Source organism: Aedes albopictus, chromosome 3 (genome assembly GCF_035046485.1).
Source record: "Aedes albopictus strain Foshan chromosome 3, AalbF5, whole genome shotgun sequence".
Classification (NCBI taxonomy): Eukaryota; Metazoa; Arthropoda; class Insecta; order Diptera; family Culicidae; genus Aedes; species Aedes albopictus.
The window spans coordinates 225619547-225642931 of record NC_085138.1 but is presented as its reverse complement, the minus strand read 5'-3'; the positions used below and the strand labels follow the sequence as shown (position 1 = coordinate 225642931).

The window sequence follows — 23385 nt, the reverse complement described above, 5'->3', positions numbered from 1 at the left end:
AACCATAGGTGACTCCCGGACTGACAATGTACCTTACCCTACTAACAAAAAATTCCTTCCTGAGACAAACGTGGAGATGCAGCGATTCGCGGTCTTTTTAACAACGTTTGTCTTACTAACATTCCCTTCCATCCTCGATGACCGTAAGGACGTGGCCGGCGCCGTTATTGACCTTATTAAAGTTGAGAGCTCTCGACCTGTGTACATTGAGAATAGTAAGCTAGTCCCAAGCCCTATTCATTGGTTCCTTGTGCAATTTCGATTGCTCTGGTCAATCACGGAGTAGCAGCTACGAATTGTGCGGTCATCTATGCTCATGCTCATGCTCATGCTCAATAAAAGAACATCACACAAATAAACTACCCTGTACAAGGTGCGAACTTTTGCCCCGCATAATGCGAACTTTTGCCCCCACTATGGGGCAAAAGTTCGCATTGGAGTACTTGTATTAAAAATCGTATTACTAAAACTACAAAAGTAATGCGAAAAAATCTAGTACTACATTTTGAAGGCAACATGATAGGGACCCTTTTAACGAAGAAAAATGATATTGTTTTCTTTTCGTTTATTAGTTATTTTGTGAAGTCTGTTAGGTGCGAACTTTTGCCCCGCATTACTCTACACAGGGAAGATCATGGAAATGGTTTGAAAGGTATAAGTAAGAAAAAAAACTACAACGAGCAGAGAGAGTTGATTTGACTATGTGATGCTGTTGCTGCTTTACTTCCGCTGACATGTGACATCAACATACATTTTTTATTCAATTTTGCTGACAACGGCAAAGATTGGAGAAGTCTGGTCACAGTCTGCCTTCCTTGGCAGTTTGGATATGGGGAAATAAACAGTATACCTACGACTAAAATACTTATGTGCACTAAAACGGCAAAATTAGTGATATATAAATATAAAATCGTGACAGTTAAAATAGATACATTTGGAGTCACTGCAAATAGAAACATTTTCATCCAAAAGTACTAAGATCCGAACAGAATATTTAGTTGCAAAACTCGAATTGGTTTTTATTCTAGTCGTGGGCTGCCGTGTGCAGCATAGTTGTCCCATGTTCTATAGAAATCCCTATTAACATGGGACAACTATGCTGCATACGGCAGTGGGGTTATTATGACTTTTGGTGCATCACATAACCGGCGTCACCCAGTAACGTGCGTGCTCTCCATGTAATAAGTTGTAAGTTGTAAGTAGCACTGCCTCTCTGTGGTGCAAATAAACCTGGATTAAATAGTCAAGAAGCAGTTCGTTCTTCACTGAGAACCTCGGGAGAATTAATACACAACGTGGGGCCTTATCACTCGCTGGACGAAACAATAGGGGAGACTGGGGAGACTTGATCCCTTTTTCTTAATTTACCTGAAACTTTAAGAATAAACACAAAACTAGATCCGATTTCCGTACAAAATGGCAGGTAAACATGTAAGGTACACCGGGGCAAGTTGAAACGGGTGGGGCAAGATGAAACAGCGAGTTAACATGATGTTTTCTAATGATGACAAACAGTTTGATCGCCATAACGCATAGTTTTTGATTCAAACAATCTTTTAACGAAGGATAAATTACCAAATTGTATTGAAATCTGTTTCAAAACTTCGTGTTTCATCTTGCCCCACCCGTTTCAACTTGCCCCGGTGTACCTTATTTCAAGTTAATACACAGCAGAATGCCTTTAAATTATTGTTAAAGTTTTCAAAACTGTGTTTTTATGGAGGCATGTCTTATGATGTATTTTTCAAAAATGGGTGACACTTGATCCCCCTTTCAGCACATGGTTTATTTGACGGGAAAATCATTCCAGAGTCTTCCTATTCATTTTCTTTTCGAGTTTTCTTGTATTTTCGATGAATATGGAGTGTTTGAAATTATAAGATTTCCTTGAATTTTTAAGGATATGCCGTATTTTCAAAATGGGGAGACTTGATCCCCCTTTTTTTGGTTTGTGCTAAAGTATTAATTATCTGACACATTTTATCGTTGAATAGACTAGAATTCCAAGTAAATAAAGGCTTTCGAATAGAATTTTATTTTTCACATGTATAATGTGTGTGTAATCCTCGAGGGATCAAGTCTCCCCATGTCACTGTTGTGTATACTAAGCTGAATTAATTAAAATATGTGAACAACAGTCTTATTTGAAAGTATTTTATTTAAACTATGTGCTGTGAAATTTTCACACGATTTGGTTCAATTTTCACAAAGTTATTGAGATTTTTCGGAATCGCCTAAAAGATTTCTGAAGGACTGAAAACAAACCATCAGCCGTTAAAAAATAATGCAATGTACAATCGAAATCACTTGTAGCCAAACATAGTCGTTTGTCCAGGAGTAGTTTTGGAAAAAATATGCTAGAAGAAAAATGTTTTTAATTCCGAGAAAATATGGGGGGAACAAGTCTCCCCAGGGATCAAGTCTCCTCAGTCTCCCCTAACCCAGACAGGCACGCTGGGCTGCAAAACGGAGAGTCGAAAAAGGAATCGCCCAACATAGCTTTGGTCCTAACAAGTTCCTACCTCATGCTTCCACGGGTCAAGCGATGACAAAGACCACCAGTTGTGTGCTTAGCTGGTAGTGTAGCCTGCGCACTGTTGTCCTTCTGACTTCAGCTAGATTGAGGAGGTACGGCCCGAGCATCTGTTCACCAAGGAGGTGCAGCTCAAACAGCATCTTTGCCGGCTTTTCGGGCCCGTATGAAGTTGATCACCAATATCAACTTCTTTTCCCGATCAGCCTAGATAGCTGTGTAGTGTCGGTAGCGGTTAGTTCAACTGGCTAAGAATAGCACTACGGACCGCCTGTTCCAGTGGTATGAATCCACTAATCAGGTGACCCCTAATTCATGGTGTTATGCGGCTTTATGCTTACCGTGCCTAGGAATGAATGGCTAGGGGGGTCTAATAAAAACCTAACCGCAAACGGAGCCTGTGGAGTACCAGGGCACCCTCCACAGTATTTGCCCTTACTGTGCTAACCGGAGCAATAGCGCGGTGGACCTTGTGTTTCTCCGAGACAATCAGCTGCCCTTCTTCAATCTCATACTTGAGGCTGAATAAGGGCGGGATTATGAAGATGTTATTAATTAGTTTAGATTTTCACCTATATGGTTTCGCATTATGCGTTTTACACAGTGTATTCTGTGCATCCTCGCCTTTGGCGCACTCAATTCGATACCGATCTGGCTTTATTGTTGCTGTTCTTTTTTGTGCTGTGATTGTTAAGAGTTTAATCTTGCCTAGTTTGGGTAGTGGCTACGGTTAGGATAGCTCAGATCAATCTTCAGCACAAAAGAACAGCAACGATCAATCTTTGTAGACTTATGCAAAATGGTACAGCCCAAGTGGCGTTAGTCCAAGAACCTTACTTTCGTAAGGGGAATTTCTATTTAGGAAACCTTGTCAATCCGGTGTTTGCTACTTTCAGTAAAAATGAAATGGCAAACTCACGTGTCATGCCTCGAGCATGTGTGCTTGTCAACAACGCAATCGTTGCTACACTCATCTCTGAACTAACTACCAGAGATGTATGTGCTATCATAATAGATGTATCTGTTGGAAACCTCAACAGGAAATACGTTTATTGTTCGGTTTATTTACCGCATGATGAACCATCCCCTACGGATGCTTTCAAGCAAGTCATTGCATACTGCACTTCAAAAGGCCTTCCGCTAATTGTTGGTAGTGATGCTAATGCTCACCATATAATCTGGGGCAGCTCAGACATCAATCTGAGAGGCTCCAGTTTGATGGAATACTTGAGTAGTACAGATCTTGGATTACTTAACATAGGCAACCGCCCAACCTTCATGGTATCTGGTAGAGAGGAAGTGTTAGACATAACGCTTTGCTCTAGCAGAATTAGTCATGAGCTGACCAATTGGCATGTGTCAGATGAAGAATCTTTATCTGATCATCGTTACATCTTGTTTGAACATGTGAATTTTACTTCGCAAACTTTGCGTTTCAGGAATCCCCGGTCAACCAACTGGGATCTCTTTACCGATTTGGTTGCAGCCAAATTTCATGGATACTCACCTTCAATTGACACTCCAAGTGATTTAGATGATGCCGTTGATACCACAACGGCCTTCATCATGGAAGCTTTTGAAGAAGCCTGCCCTCTGCGGTCTGTGAAGACCACAAGAGGAACCCCTTGGTGGAACTCCGATCTGGCGAAGCTTAGGAAACAATGTAGAAAGAGTTGGAACAGACGACGTTCGGCTGGATCGGAGGCTTTCAGGTCGGCTCGCAAGGCCTACCAGAAAGCTCTTCGGTCTGCTGAACGATCCGGCTGGAAAAACCTTTGTACAAATGTTTCCAGTCTGAGTGAAGCCAGTCGATTGAACAAAATCCTTGCAAAATCTAAGGATTTTCAAGTGAACGAACTTCGTTTGCCAAATGGTGATTTCACTTCCTCTGATGAGGAAGTTCTCACTTCCCCGGATGTGTGGATATTACATCTTCGGATGAACCTGATGTCTTTTCTTGTAGTTATGATTCTTTAGCTTCGGCTCGGAGTATCATAACTTTAGAATCGATTGAATGGGCACTTAATAGCTTTGCTCCTTTCAAATCTCCTGGGGCAGATGAGATTTATCCTATTTTGCTTCAGAAGGGATTTGATCATTTTAAATATGTTTTGAAACAACTACTTGTTTGCAGTTTTGCTACAGGGTATATTCCCAAATCCTGGCGGGATATTACTGTGAAGTTTATTCCGAAAGTGGGTCGCGCGTCGTATGAAGAAGCAAAGAGCTTCAGACCTATCAGTTTGACCTCTTTTCTTCTGAAATGCTTAGAACGCATTGTGGATCATCACATCCGTGATGTTTATCTGGCCAATGTGCCTCTTCATGTGAACCAACATGCTTACCAATCTGGAAAGTCCACTGTGACTCTTTTACACAAAGTTGTTTACGATATCGAGAAGGCATTCGCTCAAAAGCAATCCTGCTTGGGTGTTTTCTTAGATATCGAGGGTGCCTTTGACAACGTGCCTTTCGATGCCATATTGGAAGCCGCACGGGGTCATGGTATATCTCCAATGATTTCCAATTGGATTCACCAAATGCTCAAAAACCGACATCTCTTCTCGACATTGCGTCAAGCGGCGATTAGGAAATTGAGTGTTTGTGGATGCCCCCAAGGGGGAGTCTTATCACCACTTTTATGGAATCTCGTAGCAGATACGCTATTGAGGCAACTCAATAATAGCGGTTTTCCTACTTATGGTTTTGCCGACGACTACCTAACATTGTTAGTCGGTATGTGCATCAGCACCCTTTTTGACCTGATGCAAAACGCTCTTCAGGTAGTTGAGGGTTGGTGTCGCCAATATGGCCTTTCGGTAAATCCGAGTAAAACATCTATTGTTCTTTTCACGGAAAAGCGAAACCGTAATGGTGTTCGAACTTTACGTCTCTTTGATTCTGAAATCAATGTGACTGAACAGGTAAAGTACGTTGGAGTCATTCTTGATTCCAAGCTTTCCTGGACACCTCATGTTGAGTTCAGAATCAAGAAAGCTTGTATGGCCTTCGGGCAATGCCGGCGAACCTTTGGTACAACTTGGGGTCTAAAACCCAAGTATATCAAATGGATCTACACAACTGTTGTTCGGCCAATATTGGCCTATGGATGTCTTGTGTGGTGGCAAAAGGGCGAAGTGAGAACGGTCCAATTAAAGTTAGGCCATCTCCAAAGGATGTGCTTAATGGCGATGTCTGGAGCGTTCTCTTCAACTCCCACGGCAGCGCTCGAAGTTCTCTTTGACGTTGTTCCACTACACATTCATCTCAAACAAGAAGCACTTTCTTGCACTTACCGTCTATGGGTACTCGGTTTACTAGAGGAAACTCCTGTGAACCGCAGTTCAACACACACCTCGTTGTTTCCACTTTTGGTGAATTGGGACAAAGTTGTCCTTGCTCCAAGTGATCTTACAATTGCTTGTAATTTTCCATATAGGACATTTTCCACAAAATTCCCTTCCCGGGAAGAGTGGACATCTGGTTATCTGGAGAGAAGTATTTCAGACGGCATCGTATGTTACACTGATGGCTCCCTTCTAGAAGGTCGAGCAGGTGCTGGTGTTTATTCTCGTGAACTAAGGCTGTATCAGTCTTATTCACTTGGCAGACACTGCACCGTTTTTCAGGCCGAAATCTTTGCTCTTATGTGCGGAGTGCAATCAGCACTTCATCAGCACGTAATGGGCAAAGTAATATACTTCTGTTCAGATAGCCAGGCTGCTATTAAAGCACTTGCTTCGGCCAACTCCAGGTCGAAGATAGTTATCGCTTGTCGAACTCAAATTGAGGAGCTGAATTCAGCAAACGCTGTTCACCTTGTATGGGTACCTGGCCATTCTTCCATCGCTGGAAATGAATTGGCTGATGAGTTAGCTCGCACTGGAGCATCACATGACTTCATTGGCCCTGAGCCAGCTATTCCGGTATCCAAGTGTTGGGTGAAGCTTCAGATTGACACTTGGGCTGCCACTCAGCACAAACAATACTGGAATAGTTTGGAGTCATGTCGTCAAACAAAATTGTATTGTACTGAGCCATCTCTAGGGGTGGCAAAGTATCTAACAAATCTGTCAAAGCAGAATTGCAGCATGCTGGTCAAAGCATTGACTGGCCACTGCCGACTCAGTTATCACATGGCGAATATTCAGCAAGCTGATTCATTTGCATGTGATAGCTGTGAATCCGATTATGGAACTTCGTATCATTTAATATGTAACTGTCCAGCTTTTGCGCAATTGCGTTTCCGAGTACTCGGGAAACACTTATTAAGTGAAACTGACTTCAGAAACCTGAATCTTCAGGACGTTCTGTTGTTCTTGACCCGCTGTGATAAAGAGCTATAGGCTCTCTTTACGCTTTATGCATTATCACAGTGCCCTTCTCAGGGCGCTGTTCGAACCCATTGTGGCACGCTTATGCGTTATTACAGTGTCCTTTTCAGGACGCTATGTGAACCCATTGTGGTACGCTTTTGCGAGTATGACGATCCTATTCCCTTACCTGTCCTTTCCCATCTCCTATCCTTTTTCCTTCCCTTTTCCGTCAGGTAAATGGTGAATAGGCTCGTGTTCATGGCGATGGCACAAATTTCCCAAATGGAGGAGAACGTGCCTCTAGAGCCGACCTACTGATACCTGATCAGCCGTTAAAAAATAATGCAATGTACAATCGAAATCACTTGTAGCCAAACATAGTCGTTTGTCCAGGAGTAGTTTTGGAAAAAATATGCTAGAAGAAAAATGTTTTTAATTCCGAGAAAATATGGGGGGAACAAGTCTCCCCAGGGATCAAGTCTCCTCAGTCTCCCCTAACCCAGACAGGCACGCTGGGCTGCAAAACGGAGAGTCGAAAAAGGAATCGCCCAACATAGCTTTGGTCCTAACAAGTTCCTACCTCATGCTTCCACGGGTCAAGCGATGACAAAGACCACCAGTTGTGTGCTTAGCTGGTAGTGTAGCCTGCGCACTGTTGTCCTTCTGACTTCAGCTAGATTGAGGAGGTACGGCCCGAGCATCTGTTCACCAAGGAGGTGCAGCTCAAACAGCATCTGTTTGCAGGATGTGACAGGATAATCTACGACGAATTACATCCCCGCAACTTCGACATCGTGGCGTTGCAGGAATTAGCGTCAACCTTCTACCAAAGCTGTGGCACCCCCAATCAACTGGAAACAGAATTTATAGTGTTGAGCAAGCTGCGACAACGTGTGATCGGGTGGCATCCGAACAACGCAAGGATGCGCATGTTGAGAGTTAAGGGCCGTTTCTTCCACTACAGCATTATCAACGTACACTTCCCACACGAAGGAAGACCTGACAAAGAGAAAGAAGTGTTCTACGCGCAGTTAGAGCAAACATACGATGGTTGCTTGCCGCGTGACGTGAAAATCGTTGTCGGCGACATGGACGCGTACGTCGGAAATGTACAGAGCGATAATAATCTGGCGAAACAGCCTGCACACCGTATCGAATGATAACAGCCAGCGATGCGGAGCCTCCCGTGGTACGGTAGTTCGAAGCACTTTCTTCCCCCACAATGACATTCAAAAAGCCACCTGAAGATCACCCGACCATCAAACAGAAAATCAAATCGACCACGCACTTATTGACGGTAAATTTTTCTCGGTTAACCAATGTCCGCACATACTGCAGTGCGAATATAGATTCGGATCACTACCTAGTCGCTGTATGCATGCGCTCAAAGCTTTCGACAGTTATAACCACGCGTCACGGCACGGTAAAGGCTGGGTATGCTGCGCAATTCAGATCCCATTGTGATCCACTAGCCTCTGTCCAGTAATTCCTATCCCTACCTCCACGCGGTACGGGCCGGAAACTATGAGCAACCTTAGGGAAGATCGAGTAACCAACCCCGATGGGATCTTTGGTACAACCTAGTGCGACTGAAATAACCGCATGTCGCCTCAGCATACGCGCAGAATCTCGAGGCCGCGTTGCCAGACGAGGGCGAGCTCGATTAGGCCCCTCTAGAGGACTGTCGGAGTATAGTCAAATCAGCCATCAACGACGCAGCCGAGAGCACCATCGGGTACGTGGAACGGAATCGACGGCACGAATGGTTCGACGAAGAGTGCAGAACGGTTTTGGTGGAGAAGAACGCAGCGAGGGCGGTAATGCTGGAGCAAGGAACCCGACAGAACGTGGAACGTTACAAACAGAAGCGGAAACAGCAGACCCGCCTCTTTCGGGAGAAAAAGCGCCACCTAGAAGAAGCGGAGTGGGAAGAAATGGAACTGCTGTGCCGTTCCCAAGAAACACGGAAGTTCTATCAGAAACTCAACGCATCCCGCAACGGCTTCGTGCCGCGAGCCGAGATATGCAGGGATAAAGACAGAGGCCTCTTGACGGACGGACGTGAGGTGATCGAAAGGTGAGAGCAGCACTTCGATCAGCACCTGAACGGCGTGGAGAACGTAGGCACGGGAGCCCACGGCAACGGAGGAAACGACGACGCCAGTGCAGCGGAGGACGGAAATGAACCAACTCCCACGCTGAGGGAAGTTAAGGATGCCATTCACCAGCTCAAAACCAACAAAGCAGCTGGTAAGGATGGTATCGCAGCTGAACTCATCAAGATGGGCCCAGAAATTTAGCCATCTGTCTGCATCGGCTGATAGTCAGGATCTGGGAAACCGAACAGCTACCGGAGGAGTGGAAGGAAGGAGAAATCTACCCCATTCACAAGAAAGGCGACCATTAGGAATGTGAAAACTTCAGGTCGATCACTATTTTGAATACTGCCTACAAAGTGCTACCCTGATCATTTTCCTTTGTCTGTCACCTAAAACGAATGATATCGTGGGAAGTTATCAAGCCGGCTTCATCGACGGCCGATCGACAACGGACCAGATCATCGCCGTAGGCAAATCCTCCATCGACTTCAAAGCGACATACGACAGTATCGACCGCACATGACGAAAATAATGGACGAAAACGGCTTTCCTGGGAAGCTGACTAGACTGATTAAAGCAACGATGGACGGTGTGCAAAACTACGTAAAGGTTTCGAGTGAATCATCCCGAATCTCATTCTAATCTTGCCGGGGACTGCGACAAGGTGATGGACTCTCATGCCTACTCTTCAACATCGCTCTGGAAGGTGTGATGCGACAAGCCGGGCTCAACAGCCGGGGAATGATTTTCACAAATCCGGTCAATGTGTGTGCTTTGTTGACAACATGGACATTATTGCCAGAACATTTGGAACGGTGGCATAACTGTACACCCGCCTGAAACGCGAAGCAGGAAAGGTCGGACTGGTGGTGAATGCCTCAAAAACAAAGTACATGCTGGTAGGTGGAACCGAATACGACCGGATCCGTCTGGGTAGTAATGTTACGATAGATGGGGATACTTTCGAGGTGGTGGAGGAATTCGTCTACCTTGGATCCCTACTGACGGCCAACAACAACGTGAGCCGTGAAATTCGGAGGCGCATCATCTGCGGAAGTCAGGCCTACTACGGGCTCCAGAAGAAACTGCAGTCGACAAAGAATCACCCACGCACCCAATGCACCATGTACAAAACGCAAATAAGAACGGTGGTCCTCTACGGACACGAGACATGGACCATGCTCGAGGAGGACCTGCAAGCACTAGGAGTTTTCGAGCGACATGTACTAAGGACGATCTTCAGCGGTGTGCAGGGTGAACCACAAGCTCGCTGCACTTTACGGCGAACCCAGCATCCAGAAGATTGCCAAATCCGGAAGGATACGGTGGGCAGGGCACGTTGCAAGAATGCCGGACAACAGCCCAGCAAAGCTGGTGTTTGCTACTGATCCGGTTGGAACAAGAAGGCGTGGAGCGCAGAGAGCACGATGGGCGGACCTGGCGAGCATTGGGCGCGACCGAAGATGGAGAGCGGCAGCCACAAACCAAGTATTGTGGCGTACTATTGTTGATTATGTCTTGTCTTAAATGTGATGTTGAACAAATAAATGTATGTATGTATGTAACCATGCGTCAAAGTCGAAACGAAAAACGAGAAGAATGCAGCATGGACGAGAATGTTGCAACACCATACGAGGGCGAATGAGGCACGTTATAGACAGGCGCGGAATAGGCAGCAGTCAGTCTTTCGGAGGAAGAAACGCCAGCAGTAAGAACGAGATCACGAAGCGATGGAAGAGCTATACGTCATTACGATGAACACATCGAAGGCAACGTTACAAGCATCGAAGCTGGCGTGGCAGGAGTACGTACGCAGTACAAGAGATTGAGGAGGAGGTTGGCCGGATAAAAAACAACAGAGCCGTTGGAGCAGATCATCTACCAAGCAAGCTTCTCAAATACGGTGGAGAAACACTGGTGAGAGTACTACAAACATTTAATCATTACCAATATTTGGGAGGAGGAAGTATTACCGGAGGAGTGGATGGAAGGTATCGTGTGTCCCATCTACAAAAAGTGCGACAAGTTGGATTGCGGGAACTATCGCGCGATCACACTAACTGAACATTGACAACAAGATACCCTCTCAAATTTTATGCCGCCGTCTATCACCGATTGCAAGAGAGTTCGTGGGGCAATATCAGGATTCATGGGTGGACGCGCTACAACGGAGCAGATGTTCGCCATCCGCCAGGTGTTGCAGAAATGCCGCTAAAACAACGTGCCCACGCATCACTTGTTCATCGATTTTAAATCGGCGTATGATACAATCGATCGAGACCAGCTATGGCAGATTATGCACGAATACGGATTCCCGGATAAACTGATACGATTAATCAAGGCGACGGTGGATCGAGTGATGTGCGTAGTTCGAGTATCAGGGACACTATCGAGTCTCTTTGAATCACTCAAAGGGTTATTACAAGGTGATGGTCTTTCGTGCTTACTGTTTATCATCGCATTAGCAGGTGTAATAAGGAGAGCGGGGATAAACAAAAGTGGAAAGATTTTTACGAAGTCAGTTCAGCTGCTTGGTTTTGCTGTTGATATTGATATTATTGCTCGTAAATTTGAGACGGTGGCGGAAACGTACATCCGACTAAAGAGTGAAGCCAGACGAATCGGATTAGTCATTAATGTGTCAAAGACAAAGTACATGATTGCAAAGGGCTTCAGGGAGAAATCATCGCGCCCGCCGCCCCATCTTTTTACCGTTCGTGACGGAAACGAGGCGGTTGAAGAATTCGTGTACTTGGGCTCACTGGTGACCGCCGACAACAACACCAGCAGAGGAATTCAGAAAGGCATTGTGGCAGGAAATCGTGCTTACTTTGGACTCCACAGAACTCTACGATCGAACTAAGTTCACCGTCAGACGAAGTTAACTATCTGCAAAACGCTGATTAGACCGGTAGTCCTCTATGGGCCATAAAGCATGGACTCTACGTGCAGCGGACCAACGTGCCTTTGGAGTTTTCGAACGGGACGTGTTGCGTACCATCTACGGTGGAGTGCAGATGGAAGACGGGACTTAGAGAAGGCGAGCTGCATAAGCTTCTGAGAGAACCTGCCATCGTCCACACCGCATAAAATCGGGAGGCTACGGTGAGTGGGTCACGTCATCAAGATGTCGGATAGTAACCCGACTAAAATGGATCTCGAGAGTCATTCGACCGGTACAGGAAGACGTGGTGCGCAGCGAGATAGGTTTGTCAATCAAGTGGAGGACGTTTTGCAGACCCACACGAGACCGAGTAAACTGAAGACGACTCCTACGTACAGCAGAGGACACTCAGGCCTTAGTCTGACCGGTAAGGTAAGTAAGTCTGTATGACGACGGGCCACTAGGTGGCTTACCGGGTTTGGGCGGTAGAATCAATCTTGGCCTTTTCCACCTCTCCGGAAATTTGCCTGTGTCTAGATGCACTGCATTGTCATTTTGAACATGAAGGGCTATGACTTTCGAGATACCATCTAGACCCAGAGCCTTGTTTAACTTGAGCGACATCGCTATTGCGATGAGCACGTCGTTCCGTCACCGGGAAACCTCGCATATGCCGGTTTGGCCACATGGGGCGGGCTCCCAGCTAAGAAGCAGACTTTGTCCTAGTGGGGACGTTACGCCAAGAAGAAAAAAAAGTTACCCTGTAGGCATCACCTGTGGGGGTCGTGTTTGCTGTTGTAAGAGGTTGGGTTCAGCTCAACCAACATGAGGAACCAACATGTGGAAGGTTTAATCCAACTGAATTTTTTGCAATATCTAAAGTACCTATCACGACGTGAAATAATTTATATTTCCGCCAATCAAACTCCGGAAAGCTTCCGCACATATTTGAACACAAATTCCACACAACTTGCATAAAAAAAGTAGATCAGTTAAACAAAAATGTTGAACCTCTCCGGTAGTTCACCGAATTTGCATATCCAGAATAAACGGATTCGTTTGATATAAACACCAACAAAGGGAATCCCGAGCATCACAATGCAATGCAATAATGGTGGAAAAACGACGCCCGGTGACGACGACGGCGGGTCTCCTCGGTGTCGATGCCGATACGCTGCTCCTGCTGCTGTGACGCTTAAGCGGTGTTTACATTCGTGGGCGGGTGGATGAGTCGGCTGCAAGCAGTACAGTACAGTGCAGTGCAGTTCTGTGGCGACACACATCTAAACAACCAACCTACCGACAAACCAACTCGACTAACCGACTAAAACAGCTTCTGCATTCATTTCACATCAATGAACACATGGTTTTTGCTGGCGTGATTTCCATCCCGGTTTTTTTTTTCTTGGATCGTTGCACAATATGTGGGGAACCCGTGAGCTGCACATGGAGCATCCCAGCATCCTGCATCCAGATTGCCAACGTCAGCTAGAGCGCGCGGTGGTGCGGGTGATGGTGCAGTAAGTTCGTTAATCAAACGGAATAGCGAGCGGTGGCTTTGTTTAACCTAGTGAACTCATTCGGTTTGTGGGAATTGTATGAACCGTGTAGGAAAATCTTTGTGTTGGAGGAATAGCTATAAGTGCATATTTGCTCGTCCAAACTACATGAGTGAACATATGGCATTCAAAACTATAGTAAGGATTCTGCTTTAAGAGCAACTAATTCATGTAACCTTTAAGTTATCTATTGAATCTAGGTTTTTTTGTAACGTTCCTAAAATAACACCGATGTAGAATGGGTGGTTGAAAATTAACATTATTGTGTGGTGTAATTAAAGGACGTTGGGCAATCATTAAATAATTCTTAAAATTTCCTGAGTTAACTACATGTTCTTTTTTTATCAAACATGGAATGCCCTCCTTTTCCATGAAAATGTCCTCCTTTTTTAATTGACAAAGACAGCATTGTTGATATTGGTTGATTACCGACCGACGTTAAAAGTAAGACCCATTCAGTTGAATTTAGTCACTATGTCATAATTGCAGAGTAATTTTGTCAGCCGTTCTCAAATCCATCTTTCAAAACCACTTGACATAGAAGTAACTGTTTGGTGTAAGTAATCTGTATAAATTGTATGTTATATATGTGTTAAGCAGTGACTAAATGTGAAATGTGTTGTTTTCCCTGAGGATGAATGAATAAACATTCAAAAAGTCGGCTTTTAACCTAATCGATTGTTTTTAATGAAACCTGAAGACCGATATAGCGCCAAAAAGTCTACTAACAAGCATTCCTACAGCCTTTGGTGGAGACGTTCGGGACACACCAACTTTCATTTAGCAAAGGTTGATGCTAATATTCCTTCCCTCTTCCAACCTGACTGCTAGGAAGTGGCCGACGCCGTCATTGTATCGTTAAAGAAAGTCTCTGGAGATTGCCCAGTAAGAATGGCTACGTTTGCTTTAACAAGAGAATTATTCAAGACAAATCTAAAATTCTGATCAATGTTACACCGGATTACGGTATTCCCTTTTTCTAGATGTAAAAGGAGGAGAGCGATTTAGTGCACATTCGATCGATGTCTATAAAGTACATACGAAGATGTAATTTAAACACATCCAGAGAAGTGAGTATCGAATAAGCATTCCAGAAAATTATCATCAGAAGAAGCTAATTGCCGCTCGAGGCATGACACGCGAGATTGCCATTTCATTTTTACTGAAAGTAGCAAACATCGGGTAAAACGCATAATGCGAAACCATATAGGTGTTAATTAAAGCTGAGACACCTAAATAGAAATCTCAGATTAGATTCTTGGACTAAAGCTGTTCTTTTATGCTGAAGATTAATCTGAGCTATCATAACCATAGCCATTACCCAAACTAGGCATGATCAAACTCTTACAATCACAACACAAGAAAATAACAGATTGAAGAACCCCAGAGGCAAAGGTACACAGATGACACTGTATAAAACGCATAATGCGAATTAAAGCTAATATACAACATACTAATAATCCTACCCTTATTAGGCCTCGCAGTTGAGGTTTAAGAAAGAATGCTACTGTGGAGGGCGCTCAAGTACTCCACAGGCTCCGTTAAGCGGTTAGGATTTTTTTTTTGTCTAGTTCATTTATTTGGGGCTCAATCGCGTATAACGCTTTACGGAGCCGAAGATCTTTTTTTGTACTTAATTGTAAATATTATACAGAGTATTAACTTTTTAATGATATCTGTTAGTAATAGGTGGAAGCCAGGGAACTCGTGGCAGCTCGAGGTTAGAAGGTCACATTTTGAGGGATGAACAGGTTAAGGATTGGACCAAAAATTTCACTGCAGCTCATCTGGGGGTGAATCGCATCTTGCTAGCGTATTCGGTGCCTTGTGGTGTTGGTACCAACTTGTTGTGGGACTTGGTCTCCCGGATGGCCAGGAGCAGCTTGGTAACATGAAGACGACAAAACAGAGAAAAAAAAACTGGAGAAGAAAACATAAGCGAATTAAACTTTCATACCAGCAGAGCGAAGAAAATCGAAAATACATCCCATGTCCCATGTCCCATGTGAAATACATCGCGGGTCCCCAACACATCTCTCACAAGAACAAAGGGTTGTCTACATCGGGCCTCAAGGGTATCCAAAAGTAGTGCTGTGGAGGCGTCATTATCCGGGCATTGCCAAACTACGTGCTCGATGTCATCATAACCGAAACCGCACTTAGTACAAACATTGCTCAACGCGAGGTTAATCCTGTGTAAATGCGCATCTAGTGAGTAAAGGTTGGACATAAGCCTTGACATCACGCGAAACAAGTTTTGATTTACATCCAAACCATATCACCACACTCGCAAAGAAACATTAGAAATAATGGAATGTAAACACCGTCCCAGCTGGTCATCTCGTCAATCATTTTGCCAACTTTGAAGAGAACTCTGGCGAACAAAATGGAAAAAGTCATAGATCTCACCTTCCTGTGCGCCCACCTTTGCGAGAGAGTCCGCCTTCTCATTGCCATAAATTGAGCAATGCGAGGGGACCCATACAAAGGTAATCTTGTATGATCTTTCGACCAGTGCACCCATCTGCTCCCTTATTTTTGTATGAAAGTAAGACGGATGTTTTACAGGTTTCATCGACCGGAGTACCTCAATCGAACTAAGGCTATCCGAGAAGATGAAGAAATGGTCTACGGGCATGTTGGAAATCATCCCCAAAGCGAAGTTGATTGCTGCCAGCTCAGCAACATAAACCGAACAAGGTTCCTAAAGTTTGCGGAAGGCGGTGAAATTTTCATTGAAGACACCGAAACCAGTAGATCCATTTATGCGAGACCCATCAGTGAAGAATCTCTTACAGGAATTGACATTTTGGTTCTTTTCGTTAAAAATGCGAGGAATAGATATACATTGAAGTTGATCTGGTATTCCATGAGTAGCTTGTTTCATGGACAGATCGTATTTAACAGAGGAACTGTCATTAGTGAAGTGTACACGAGAAGGGTTATAACTTGGTAGGCTTATGTCAGACAACATGTAGAACAGATAAATTTTCATGAATTTTGACTGAGTGTTCAGACTGAGCATTTCTTCGAAGATTTCAATAACAAGTGTGTTGCTCACTCCACACTTGATAAGTAACCTTATCGAGAGCTCCCAGAAGCGGTTCTGGAGAGGTTTCACCCCTGCCAGAACCTCTAGGCTCGCATTATGCGTTGAGTGCATACAGACGAGAGCAATACGCAAACAACGGTATTGAACTCGTTCCAACTTTATTAGGTGGCAGTTTGCTGCTGAGAGGAAACAGAAAGAGCCATACTCGAGAACAGAGAGAATAGTCGTTTTGTAAAGTTTAATGATGTCTTCCGGGTGAGCACCCCACCATGTTCCGGTAATTGTGCGTAGAAAATTGATCCTTTGTTGACATTTTTGAACCAAATACTTGATTTGGGTACCCCAAGTGCCTTTTGAATCAAACCAGACCCCAAGGTATTTCGAAGTTAAAGACTGGTCGATTTCTGTTCCCAAAAGCTTAATTTTCAATTGGGCTGGATCCCGCTTTCTAGAAAAAAACTACCAATTGAGTTTTTTGCGGAGCAAACTCTATCCCCAAACTTCTTGCCCTTCCGGACAGATTATTTAGGGCATTTTTAATGGTCTTTGCAACATTTCTGCATGTGGGCTACAGCACCATCTGCAAGTTGTCTCAGCGTGCATTGGCCTTCCAAACAACTGTCAATGTCTTTCACATAGAAATTATAAAGCAAGGGACTTAAACATGAGCCTTGGGTAGGCCCATTCTGGAAGTTGCCAGTTGTCCAAGATTGAAGCTCATATGTTTTTCTGACAACAAATTGTACAAGAAATTATTTAAAATTCCTGGAAGTCCACTATTGTGCAGTTTTTTTTTTTTTTTGACAATATGCCTATGGAAACTGAATCAAAGGCGCCCTTAGTATCCAAGAGAACTGAAGCCAGTTGCTCCTTTTCCGCAAAGGCCAGTTGAATATCTGTTGAAAGCAACGCTAGACAATCGTTTGTTCCTTTGCCCTTGCGAAACCCGAACTGTGTATTTGAAAGCAAGCTATTCGATTCAACCCAATGCACAATGGTCCGAGGACCAACATTAAGTGGAAAAAATTAATAACTCAAAAACCATCCAAGATAGAGTCTTCATGTCTTCTAGACATTTGCTCGTGAGTCCAAGCCGCGTTATATGCAAAAGTGTCCTAAACGCCAAATCTTAAAATACTTCATATTTCAGCACCTAACTTTTCCATTTCAAAAGATATCGAAATAAAATGTTCTGCAAAGTTGAAGAAGGTAAAAACCCCGACAACTTTCTCGAAGAGCAGTTTTTTCTGTCTCTTCAATCTGAAGAGATATAACTTATTGAAGAAATAAAAAGTCCGAAATCGGTTTTTTTGTCATATGTCAAAAACTATCATTTTTTTTCAAGCCTACTATGTTCAGAGCAATTGTACATATTGCCAAAATACACATTTCGTCAGAAGACATCAAAGCTGTACGATGTTTCTATCAAAAGATATAAGTATTTTTGTACTTTTTTAAACCAATTTTTCTAGCGTAACATTTGAAAAAGGCGCAAGTGAATCTTTAATTTTCTCCCACCACCGAATCTAGTATGACAAAAACTGCATTTTAACAAATTTTGGAGAGGGTGTTTTTTTGTTTTGCGTTTTAAATGTGATTTGACTATGACCGTATTTTAGGCATCAAATTCACGAAAAATGACATCCATAATGTCCGAGTTCAACATCTACTCGTGTTTCAAGATCACTTATCTTAAACATTCGAGTAGCGATGAACCCAATGTTGTCTTTTTTGTTTTGTTTTGTTCCTTTGTGTAAGTGAGCAAAAATATAAAACAAATTCCCTATAGTTTTTCGATTTCTTAATTCATCAGATATATGCATCTGGTGATCGTATGCAAATTTTAAATTGAATTGTGGACCGTCCAGTTTTATATGTTTGACATATATTATGAAAGGCCTTTGATCCTAGGATAGGATGATACACGTAGTCAGTCAATTTGAGACCAATTTGCTGTCAAACGGAGACCAGTCGCTGATTGGTCGAAATTGATATCCGTTTGCTGCGATCATATCGCTTTGTTGTTGGCTTGGCCGTGTTGCTAGTTTGTAGGTTTAGCATTTGATACCAACATTTCAAATTATTGTATTTTTTTTATTCAAGCTTTATCGCCTCAAATATGTCAGCATTAAAAAGCAAATCAACCTAATGTGACTCCCATGGCTTGACACCGGTTAAAACCATTGATTTGGTGCAAAATCAATTGATTTTTTGATAGATTTCATCATAATTGAAAGAGCAAGTTAAATAGTTTTAAAGATTTGGAATAAAGAAAAGTGGCAGCACTTGATTTTGATCGTTGACGAAATTGACTGACTACGTGTCGCATCCTATCCTAGGATCAAAGGCCTTTCATAATATATGTCAAACATATAAAACTGGACGGTCCACAATTCAATTTAAAATTTGCATACGATCACCAGATGCATATATCTGATGAATTAAGAAATCGAAAAACTATAGGGAATTTGTTTTATATTTTTGCTCACTTACACAAAGGAACAAAACAAAACAAAAAAGACAACATTGGGTTCATCGCTACTCGAATGTTTAAGATAAGTGATCTTGAAACACGAGTAGATGTTGAACTCGGACATTATGGATGTCATTTTTCGTGAATTTGATGCCTAAAATACGGTCATAGTCAAATCACATTTAAAACGCAAAACAAAAAAACACCCTCTCCAAAATTTGTTAAAATGCAGTTTTTGCCATACTAGATCCGGTGGTGGGAGAAAATTAATGATTCACTTGCGCCTTTTTCAAATGTTACGCTAGAAAAATTGCCTTAAAAAAGTACAAAAATACTTATATCTTTTGATAGAAACATCGTACAGCTTTGATGTCTTCTGACGAAATGTGTATTTTGGCAATATGTACAATTGCTCTGAACATAGTAGGCTTGAAAAAATGATAGTTTTTGACATATGACAAAAAACCGATTTCGGACTTTTTATTTCTTCAATAAGTTATATCTCCTCAGATTGAAGAGATAGAAAAAACTGCTCTTCGAGAAAGTTGTCGGGGTTTTTACCTTCTTCAACTTTGCAGAACATTTTATTTCGATATCTTTTGAAATAAAAAAGTTAGGTGCTAAAATATGAAGTATTTTAAGATTTGGCGTTTAGGACACTTTTGCATATAACGCGGCTTGGACTCACGAGCAAATGTCTAGAAGACATGAAGACTCTATCTTGGATGGTTTTTGAGTTATTAATTTTTTCCACTTAATGTTGGTCCTCGGACCATTGTGGAGTGGTTTCGGTGGTTTAATCGACGCCGCAATGGCCGACATAACCTTATATTCATCGTTCGACATTTTCACTGAAAATTTCTGGCGCTCTTCATGCTATTTTCGTCGAATTCCACCTGATTCGACCTCGCCTTGTACCGGTGATTGACGGTTTCACTTTTTTGCCGCGGAAAATAACTATTTCACTCGTTAAATCACATTTTTCTGACACCATGTGATATTCGACTTGTAAAGACGACGGAGTCTCGGTACAGAATGGTTTATTCGGTTCTCTCTTTGGATTGTGTATCTGTGTGTATGTGTGGTTACATTGTGGATAGTGTAGAGTAAAGGTCTGTTGTCTAAACAGGTGTTGTGTAATACACGTTAAACAAATAGAACGCATCTTTGTCACAATAGGTACCTTATTGAGTGAATTTGTTGTTAACAGTGATTGTTGTTCTGCCGGAAAGTTGATTTTGAACGAGTCTGCATCTAGTCCAGCGCCAATTCTCGGCACCAGTGCCGAACTTCCAGCAAAATCAAATGGGAAATCACTTCGGCACCCATCTTTGTGCTGATGAAGGGCACTCGCCTGCGTGTTAAAGTTGTTTTGAGCACTTCAGTTCAGAGTGATTGTGTAGCTCATTGACTGTAGATCCCGTTGCGGAAATGTTGCGGGAGAAGGCTACCTACGGAAGTGTGTTTGGAAAATATGCGGCAAGTTATATGAACCACTGTACAAGTAGTAAGTGGTTGCAGGTGAAATGGGTTTAAAGCTTGTCGAGGTACTGTTTATTCTTACTTTTGCGAATAATCACCTGAGCTATCGTTAAGATCAGTAATAGTGCCAACCGAACCATTTCCATCATAGAGCCCGTATATCCGAGGCAGTTAACGTGCGGGTATTCAGGAAGACCATGCAGAGGGTGATGGGTTCAATTCCCGGTAGGTTCAGTATTGGAAATTTTCTAGGCTTCCTTGGACATGGAAAATTCATTTATTCGAGCTGTAGTACAAAGAAATCATTTTGGTGACTGGGCCACATAAAAGCAATGTAATCAGTACGAGAACCCTACAAATGTGAATTAAAACAACTCAGAGTATTCAAATTATTTTATGCATAATACGGTGAAAACTTTTGGAAATGAACACTCTGAAACATTGTAAAACATGGAGAGTTTAAATTTTAAACCATTTTAACATTCTCGAGGTATACACTACGCCCAGTTTAGTAAGTATACAAACTACATATATAAAATTATACTGCGCCAGAATAATGTGAAATTAGTTTGCCCCTGCTTAGCTTAGTCATCACAACCAGAAAAAATCGCAGCGTGCTTCATCAGACCATTTTCATTAAGTTTTGATTGCTCTCATCGTAATTACGAAAAAATCTACTTTAGTTGGTTAGCTTTAGCACATTGACCAATGTTCCAAGGAATAAAAAGTAAGTATTGTCCATCATTAGACAGGCATGAACAAAAGTTTCAGTGAATGTTATTATCTATTTTATTTTGCAGGGAAAATGGCCAACAACACTTAGCAGAACCGGAACCTAGACGGACAGATACCAGCTCAAAACGACACGCTTCGGAAGGACAACAGTGCAATTTTTCGACGTGATGAAGATTAAGAATTGTTCCGCTCCGGCGGCGGTGGATTCCGTAACGGCCGTGGGACTGGCAGCGGGATCCAAGAAGGGATCCGGTCATGGCCATGACGAGGTCGACGACGGGGAAAACAAAGATCATAATGCGGCGGAATCGAGAGCCGAGGAATTTGTGACCGTTGCCAGGTGTCGGACTCGGAGCAAATAGACAAGCAGCGTCACGAAAACGGCCAGAACCATGTTTCGGTGATGGTAGAATATCGCCCAGGCGCAAGATTACGGAGAAAGATCGCCGCGAATATGCATTATTTGTTCAAATAGATCCGAGAATAAAGTAAATCAAATTGAATTTGTTTCTTTTTTTGTAATAGAAATAAACAAAAAAAAAAACACACATTTTAAACAAATTGTCGGTAAATCCTGGTTATACTAGGTTAGATATTTCTAACTTATACTGAATTTCGTTTTTATCTAAGTTATACTAGGTCAGTTTAGGCTGCATTTAAACGGAGCCTGGGGTCAACCAGGCGAAATTGATTTAGTGTGGGATGTATACTATTTAGTATAGATTTTTTTCTGAGTGAATCTAAGATTCATGCACATTTAAAAATGTACGCTAATCAGCTCCTAGGTAGATGATAAAGAAATATTACTTTCGTCTTTTGAGAACGGTAGTTGGATTTATACTTAAGAGATAGCGAATGCATTGTATTGGATCATTTACAATTTATTAGGGTAATTTGCCAAATGTTGCACGGCTAAAAACTCGCCTATTGTTGCACACTCCATGCTTTTCTTACGGGGTGTGCAATAATTGGCGAATTTTTAACCGTGCAACAATTGGCAAATTACCCTAGTTTTGATTTGCAAGCGATATTTTCTCACATTGAACTGTTTTGATCGAATTTTAGTGTTTAGTGAAAGAATTTGTGAACAATATTGGTCCGGGCCTTCACAGTTCAAAACCGAAGTTTGTATGGGGAACTTGGGGTGTTCAATTGATATGTGCATTAGATCGCGCTGTGCATATATTTAGGCGTTAGGCAATAACGAAACTAACTCAAATACCGAAAACGCCCAAAAATATGTACGGCACGTTCTAATGCACATATCAATTAAACACCCCAAGCTCTCCATACAAACTTCGGTTTTGAACTGTGAAGGCCCGGTCCATCATTTATTTAGTATTACATCAAATTCAAGATAAAACTGAATCAACAATATTTCTCCATAATACACGGTTCGTGGCTGCCGCTCTCCATCCTCGGTCGCGCCCGATGATCGCCAAGTCACGCTCCACCTGGTCCGCCCATCGTGCTCTCTGCGCTCCACGCCTTCTTGTGCCAACCGGATCCGTTGCAAACACCAGCTTTGCAGGGTTGTTGTCCGGCATTCTTGCAACATGCCCTGCCCAACGTATCCTTCCGGCTTTGGCCACCTTCTGGATGCTGGGTTCGCCGTAAAGTACAGCGAGCTCGTGGTTCATTCTTCTCCGCCACACACCGTTCTCCTGCACACCGCCGAAGATCGTCCTTAGCACGCGTCGCTCGAAAACTCCGAGTGCTTGCAGGTCCTCCTCGAGCATGGTCCATGTCTCGTGCCCGTAGAGAATCACCGGTCTTATTAGCGTTTTGTACATGGTGCATTTGGTGCGTGGGTGAATCTTTTTCGACCGCAGTTTCTTCTGGAGCCCGTAGTAGGCCCGACTTCCGCTGATGATGCGCCTCCGAATTTCACGGCTCACGTTGTTGTCAGCCGTCAGTAAGGATCCGAGGTAGACGAATTCCTCCACCACCTCGAAAGTATCCCCGTCTATCGTAACATTACTACCCAGACGGATCCGGTCGTTTTCGGTTCCGCCTACCAGCATGTACTTTGTTTTTGAGGCATTCACCACCAGTCCGACCTTTGCTGCTTCGCGTTTCAGGCGGGTGTACAGCTCTGCCACCGTTCCAAATGTTCTGGCAATAATGTCCATGTCGTCCGCAAAGCACACAAATTGACCGGATTTTGTGAAAATCGTTCCCCGGCTGTTGAGCCCGGCTCGTCGCATCACACCTTCCAGAGCGATGTTGAAGAGTAGGCATGAGAGTCCATC

The 23385-nt window shown here is 43.2% G+C and overlaps 1 long non-coding RNA gene across 1 annotated transcript; it reads left to right on the top strand.

Moving 5' to 3' along the window:
* Window positions 1-20820: 20820 nt before the first annotated feature.
* On the top strand, window positions 20821-21657 carry LOC109397743 (uncharacterized). The gene is made up of 3 exons (XR_003895845.2): window positions 20821-20909; window positions 20967-21125; window positions 21199-21657. It is a non-coding gene; the product is annotated as an uncharacterized LOC109397743 (long non-coding RNA).
* The last annotated feature ends 1728 nt before the right edge of the window (window positions 21658-23385 follow it).